Source organism: Lactuca sativa, chromosome 7 (assembly GCF_002870075.4).
Source record: "Lactuca sativa cultivar Salinas chromosome 7, Lsat_Salinas_v11, whole genome shotgun sequence".
NCBI classification, from domain to species: Eukaryota; Viridiplantae; Streptophyta; class Magnoliopsida; order Asterales; family Asteraceae; genus Lactuca; species Lactuca sativa.
The window spans coordinates 12,562,041-12,570,257 of NC_056629.2; positions in this window are offsets into that span (position 1 = coordinate 12,562,041).

Here is an 8,217-nt window from a genome sequence, read left to right on the forward strand (position 1 = left end):
CTCTCCAGGAGACTCTGGTTACAAAAAGTGACATAGCAAGAATATTGTTATGCCATGAAATAGTATCTCACATTTTAGTTATCTTGTTCTCGTAAATGAATAGTATACTTTGTAATGAATAGTAATAGTATGTATGTATTGATTCATTTATATTTCTATGTTCTAGAAAATAGTATGTATTGATCCTCTAAACTATACCTATTATAGTTTACTAGTATGTTTGTTTGAACTGTAAATGATTTGGAGAAAAGACTCAACTGCTCAACCTATGCAACTGAGTTAAGTTTGTTCTTTGAAACTGAGGTTTAATATTCATGCATATATTTAGCAAGTATAACTATGATTTAACTGACAGTCTGACTAGTGATCCTACCCTAAGCCCACAACCAAACAAGGAACAAGAGTTACGGTATTTAGCAATAGTCCTAAGTCCGTTAAAGCATACTTATACATAAATACATACACAAATTTGATTTTGATATAATCAGAAATCTAAAAATAGTCTTAAAGAGTTTTAAAGTGATTTTAACAACATTTAAGCATAAGAAATCCTTTTGTTTGTTTGTTTCCACATGTAAATGATTAACACAATTATATTGTGTTCTACTTGTCTCCCCCCCCCCCTAAAGAGCATTTAAAAAGGTAAATTGTAAGGGTATGAACTCACCTTAAGTGAGTGATTCGATTGAATGTTCGATATAGGATGATTGTTTCCACTAGTGAAGTCCTGAGGCAAAAGAAGTCCTAAAAATGCATTTTATGTAATATAATGTATAAAATTACTGTATATAAACATAAGAATGATAAGGATTTGGACCAATTTGTAATTTTAACTTACAAATAAGAGTGTTAGAAGCAAAATGGAAGGCTGCTAGGTGTTTACGGCCATCCCCAAGAGTTCACGGTCCAAGAAGATCTTGGTGTTCTTGGGTTTACAGTTGGGTGTTCTTGATGAAATGAAGGAGATTCAAGGGTTTATGGCGCAATGGTCTTGATGAATGAAGAACACTTGATGATCTTGGCAAGATCCTAAGGAAATTCAATGGATTGAAGGATGATAGTTGAGAGAGAAAAGGTGTTTACGGTTGGTGTTCTTGAGTGTGAAGGGTGGGTTTTCGGCTGGAACTGAAGAAGTGAGAAGGAGTTCACGATCCAACCCCAATATAGGGTCAAAACTGATGGGACACCTTTGTTGGTTAGCACACTGAATGGATAAGACCGAGGGTTCTCGTCCATAAACCGAGGGTTTACGACTGAAAACCGTTTGCGGTCTGAGGGTTTACCGCCCAAGCGAGGGTTTGCAGTTCGGACAAAGTTCTCGGTTCTCTGTTCCAAATGTTTTCCTCCTTAAACACACAAGACCTTTGAATACAAGGTCTCTACACCTATAACTCATTGATCTAACCATATTAAGATAATTAAAAAAATAAGTTTGACCTTTAATTGATATGTTTGACTTTCGTTGACCAAGATTGACTTTTACATGAATTAAAATTACGGGTTGTCACATCATCCCCCCGTTAGAGGGAATTTTGTCCCGAAATTAAGTCGAAAAGATACACCTGGACTAAGGGAAAAGATGAGGATAATTATGTTTCATTTGATCCTCCCGCTCCCAAGTGAATCCAGGTCCTTGCTTTGCATTCCATAGGACCTTCACTATTAGGATACGACTTTTTTTTTGGTTTGCTTGACCTCCCTATCCATGATCTCTATTGGTTCTTCCACGAAGTTGAGACTCTCATTGATCTCGATTTCATCGAGTGGAATAACAAGAGTCTCATTAGATAGACACTTCTTTAGGTTCGATACGTGGAAAGTAGGGTGTACGTTGCTAAGTTCTTGAGATAGTCGGAGTTTGTAAGTGTAACATCCTAATTTCCAAGTTATATTATTTTATATAATTATTTTGGAATTTGTGGAGGAACTCGGCGAGTTGGAGCCAAGACTCGCCGAGTAGGGTCGCGGATGTTCATCCGGGTTCACGTCCGGACTCGGCGAGTCCATTAGTGGGCTCGGCGAGTCCATGCTGTTTAATGAAACCCTAATTCCCTAGGTTTGGAGCCTATTTAAGGGCACTTATAACCTCCCATTGCGGCTACTAGTCCCTTGAGAGAACCCTAAGTGAGCTAAATCGTCGTGAGGGAGAAGAAGTCACTTTTTGATCCTTGAACCCTTGGTTTAGCAAGAAGAAGGTGGCAAGAGCAAAGAGGAGGTGGGATTCATGCAGTTCCAGAGTTCAGAGACTTCATTTTGCGGTAATAGTTCGAACCTCCTTCAGTTTTGGTGTTGATCATTAGATTTAGGGTTTTCTAACCCCTTTGGAGAGTGATTATGTGGAGCAAATGCTCCCTCTTCGAGTTTGTGCCTTGGATCTGGACTCAAAGAGGTCCAGAGACCTTGACCCTTGGAGCTTTATGGACTAGTTTGGGTTATTGGCCTTAGGTTGCCATTTTTGGGACTAAATCTCCTTTTGATGCCTTGTTGTGGTTATACAAGCATCAAGTTTTGAACTTTACGTGACATTCATGCTTGTGGAGGCCAGATCTATAGTTTGGGGAAACAGATCTGACCTTAGGAGGTCAGAAAAGTTTGTGCATGGCATGAACTCGCCGAGTTGTTCTTGAGACTCGACGAGTAGGGTTAGGGTTTCACGTAAATTGATCAGTGACTAGACTTGACGAGTTGGGGGATGACTCAGTGAGTCAGGAGGGAGTTAGAGGAATGGAGTTCAAGGTGATACTCGCCGAGTTTTTCTCAGCGAGTTGAGTCGAGGTGGCCCCGCGATTCATGACTAGGATGACTCGTCGAGTATAGGGAGGGACTCGGCGTGTCAAGCGAGACAAAGAGTTAAAGGACATGTGAGAACTCGCCGAGTCACCAAGGTGCACTCGGCGAGTAGGGTCAAAGTGGGACCATTGACTTTGTTGACTTTTAAGGGTTGGGTCATCAATCGAGTCCTTGTGACAAGAGGAGGAGGGTAAAATAGCCTTTTACCTTTCTGAGGGTGCCAATGGCAGGTTGAGTCTAGTCTCGAGAGTTATATTTATAAGAGTATTTATTTATGTGAATAGGCGGAGGCTAGGCAATATTTTCCATTGAGTCAGAGATTTACCGAGACGCCTGAGGTGAGTCTTCTCACTATACTTTACCTAGTGTGGTAACAAAGTTATGTGACAGAGTGCTATAGAGTTATATGCCAGTGTATTTGCATGTTATTTATGTGTTGTGATTTATTGTGATATGTGATATGCATGATTTAGAGTTACAGAGTTGGGACTTTCGGGTCCCTAGAGTTAAGGCCGGAGGGCCCACAGAGAGTTGGGGCTGGAGGGCCCCAATGAGACACATTGACCAGAGGGTCGACAGAGTTTTAGCCTTGAGTGGCTATTATGTGTTAGAGTGGTATTTTGGGGAACTCACTAAGCTTATGCTTACAATGTTATGTGTTATGTGTTTCAGGTACCAATGATGACCGCGGGAAGGCGCCGACTTGATTCATACACACGCACACCGGAGTTTATATGTTTTTGATCTTGGGGTTTTGTATTGAGATAATGTTGATAAAATGTTTCGAAAAATGATTGTGAATGATATTTTATGGTTTTTAAAAAGTGAAAAATTGTTTAAATTTTTACGATGTTACAAGTTGGTATCGAAGCCTTGGTTTGAGGGATTCGGGTGTACCTTCGGGCGGATCAAAACTCAAACTGAGGATTTGAGGAAATTTTGATAATAAAATAAGTTTTCAAAAGAAGAACTTACGAGACAAACATAGTAGAGTCGTGTGTACGAACAGCCAGCGCCCGAACGGTGATTTCCCAAAATACCATTATTATAAGTGTTATAAGATATGATGTGATACGTTATATGATGAGCTATGCTATGCATGCTAGAGTAGACTAGGTATTCTTATTAGGACTAGAGTGGCCTGATATGTGATTCCTGAGTCTAGGAGTCTTGCTGCTAGGAATACTTCAGAGTGTTTAGGTAGCAGCGATGAAGTTGTGAGAGATCTGCTAGCGAGTATCATATGATTAGAGAGAGTAGAGTACTTGTGATTTGGGACTCTGGGAGGAGGAATTGGGGTGGATGCTGAAGCGGTGTGAACGGTAGTATTGGGCCCGTACTACTGAAGACATCGGGTCAGTGCACAGTCCAAGTAAGAATCCTTGGAGTACCAAGGGACAAGTAGGGTGTAGTATTCGAGTGTGAGCATACTCGAGCGAGTCCCTGATATTTATTCTTGTGATGTATTTCAGAGAGAAGGAGATCATGGTTGGGACGCGCCACACATCAGGGACCAGCGGTACGAGTGATAAAGAGATCCGTAGGATCATCCAGGAGGAGGTGGCTGCGGCCATCAGGGCAGAGATACCAGAGATGTTCGGGTCTATCAAGACCACGCTGATAGAGACGTTTGATGAGAAGTACGATGCTATTTCTGAGGCTGCTGTTGCTGCGGCAACTGCAGCTATAGCTGCGACTAGGCCGCAGGGTGGTGATGTGTTGCTGTTCCAAGAGTTCAGCAACACAAAACCACCGGAGTTCGACGGGACCCAGGACCCGATTGCGGCGATGAGATGGATTTCAGACATAGAGGGATGTTTCTTTACTTGCTCATCTCCAGAGCATTTGAGAGTTCGGTTCGCGCTGAACCAGCTTCGCTTGGGAGCGAAGGATTGGTGGAAGTTTGTGACGGCGCACTATACGCCTGCTGAGCTTGCTGCAGTGACCTGGGAGAGGTTCACTGCTATGTTCCGAGATGAGTACGTTCCCCAGGTGGGGAAGGAGCGTTTGGCCCAGGAGTTTCTGACCCTCAAGCAGGGTATTGAGTCGGTTACGGTGATTACGAGGATGTTTCATGAGCGGGCGATGTTTTGGCCAGAGCACGTGTCCTCCGAGCAGGCACGTATGAGCCCATATCTGAGCATTTTGAGGAGGGATATATGAGAGTTCGTGGCAAACTCGACGTACCGGACAATTGCCGAGCTTCAAGAAAATGCCCAGAAGAGGGAGATAGAGCTAGAGACCCAAGCTAGGGAGGAGGCTGAGTCTCAGGGGAGGGATCGGCGACCGGTGCAGTCTCAGCCGGTAGCCAAGCGGGCCAAGCCCGCTGATTCGAGATCAGGGAACCAGAGGGGCCGCACTTGTGGCAAGTGCGGCAACAGCCACGATGGGGTGTGCAGAGCAGCGTCTTGCTACAAATGTAGCAAGGAGGGGCATATGACCAAGGACTGCCCCAAGGGGTTTGCAGTATGTTTTCACTGCAACCAGACCGGACACTAGAAGGCAGAGTGTCCGCAGCTGCAGGGATCAGCACAGGGAGCATCTTAGGGATCTTCCCCTGCTACCATCAGAGCTACTGAGAGCCGGCCAGTGAAGGTCGAGGCTCCAAAGGCACGAGGGAGAGCCTTTCAGTTGACCGCGGAGGAGGTCCGTGCAGCGCCCGATGTAGTGGCTGGTATGTATTCTTTCGTGTATTTATTTTGATGATGATGTATTTGTTGGATAAGGTGTCTAAGTCCATAACTTATTTGGTATATACTTGACCCGTCCCGGCATGGTCTATTTGGGTTGCATTTCATCCAAACTATTTATGGATAATTTTATGAGAGTTATACACATATGTTTATTAATATATTATAAGTTATAATATATTAATATGAAGTCATGTTATTTAATTAGTCTTAGTCTTAAATTAATTATGAATTAATTTAGAGATTAAAAGGAAGACTAATTAGATTGTGGGCTATTGGTTTTATATAGTGTGGGCTAACACTCATTTGTTAATGGGCTAGGCTTGTATGGAAGTCCATGGATGATCCATGGAGCTTTTAACCCATGGATCCTTGGAAAAGGAAAGGTCATGGGTTATTAGGGTTTCACCCTAATCATGTACACTATATAAGCATGCTTATGTTGCATGAAATAGCCACTAGTGTCACTAGTGTGTGTGTTTGTGTGTGATCGATTTTATAAGTGTGTATACACTCTCTCAAAGTTTTCCAAGAGTTTGTGGTGATTTGTGATTCCATTTGAGGTATTCACACTATTGGTGCTTGGCCCTCAAACTCCTTAGGAATCCAACTCATCATCAAAAGGTATATAATCTCATCTAATTCTTTTATGTTTAAAAGTACCCCATGCCATGTTAGATAGGTTATGAACCTTGGAAAATTATTATTTTGCACGTATTTAGACAAACATAGATCCAAGGTTTATTAGGGTTGCATGCGCACTTAGGAAGTGTTAGATTGCTCAAAACCCAACAGTGGTATCAGAGCCTAGGCTTGTTTTCTTGAATACTTGATGCAAATTGCTGAAAATCAAAGATTTTATGCTGTCTGCACAGCTGACTCGCCGAGTCCATGAAGGGACTCGACGAGTCCAAGGCAAAACTCATCCAACTCGGCGAGTTGGTTCATGCACTCGACGAGTTGGACCCCCAGACAACATATCTTCGAGTTTTGGTGCTGGAATTGGTCTAGAATCATTACCTTAAACTGTTTTGGACTCATAAAACCTGTTTTTGATGTGGTAATGATGATGGTGGACCAATTTCAAAGTTATAATCAAAATTTCAAGTTTATATGTGTTCATATGATTCTTGAAATTGTTGATGTGGATGTTCATGTTCATATGAGTTTTGTTAGATCATAGGAATTATTTGCAAATTGTTTGTTAGTTAATTCTTGATCTTACTATGTTTTAATGGAATTCATAATTTGTCCTCAAGTTATGGAATTCCAAAAGTTTTTTCTTTTAAATGTTTTTTAAGAAGTTGTAGGTTACATTTTCTTGAAGAGTTTTTCCCATAAATGCTTTTATGGACTTCATAACTTGTCCTCAAGTTATGGATTTCCAAGAGACTCTTCATTAAAAGCTTTAAAACACTTAATTAAAACTCATAAGTTATGAATATCCAAAAGTTTATGAATTGTTCAAAACTTGCCCTCAAGTTTTGGAATTTGTAAAGTCTCACACAAACTTTAATTCGTCATCCTAGAGTTTTAAAAGTTAAAATTCAACCCTTATACTATTATAAGATTAATGGTTAATTATTATATATATATATGTATAAGAACAAGTCGTTTTACCGTTAGTAGGCCTCATTCACGAAGCCGGTCTATAAGGTGGGTATAAGGTTGTTGCCTATAAAATGGCGACTTAATGGGTGTCCACTCTCACCTACCGCTTGCTTGACTGGTGGAGGGTCGTTAGCCGAACGGGTAGGACAATGACTTTAAATTCTCATTAAAAGTATAATGATTATTATAAAGTAACTAAATGTTTTATTTAATTCCCAATCTTAGTTACTTTAGGAAAAATGTGAATTTGGTGCTAGCCCATGGAATTCACACTTTGTACCTTACCAAGTCGTTGGTGGAGCGTGTGTGGTTAACCGGCACACTAACTTGGACTAGTAAGGATCACGAAGTGTGACTTAATGTTTGTCATAGATCAATGGAGCGTGTGTGGTTAACCGGCACATTGATTGGGTGATAATATTAAGAGTACCAAGTGAATTGGTATGGTTATTCACACCTTGTTTTGTGATCCTCGGCATCCCAGTCACAAAATTTGAGAGGGCACACTCGAGATTGAAACATGCCATTGAAAAGTTCAATGAATCTCAAAAGATCTAGGAATTTCAAATCCAATTAAAACCTAATAAATTATTTCGTTTTTCATGGTGGAAATTGGTGAATCGTCATTCGCCTACCTTCAAATATTTTATAGCTTGGATTACGGCATCCCTCTTCCAAATTATAAAATATTGTGTTGGGTCCTAGCCTTAATATTTCATATTGGGTGTTATATTAAGGACTTTGAATCAACTAACTTGATTTTCTCCCATTATAGATGTCTGGTTCAGACAACTATGATCTTCCCAAATCTCTTGAAGATGGTGTCCTTCAACATCATGCTTCACTTCCTCCACCTCCTCTAATTATTCTCCCTCACCCACAAGTTCTTGAAATGTTTAAAGTCACTCAATCCCTATTGGAAACCATAGTCTATGTGTGCTCACATCTTGGAGATAAAGTCACATATTGACAAGCCGGGAGAGTTGGGTGTCAAAGTCTCGTGAAAGTTGGATGTTCAATCACTTTCTTAGAAACATAGTGAGTCTCTTTGGGACTACTATGAGGCAGACTATGACATGACCCTTAATGATGTTATCTATTTGCTTGGTGTTGTGGAATCAGCAAT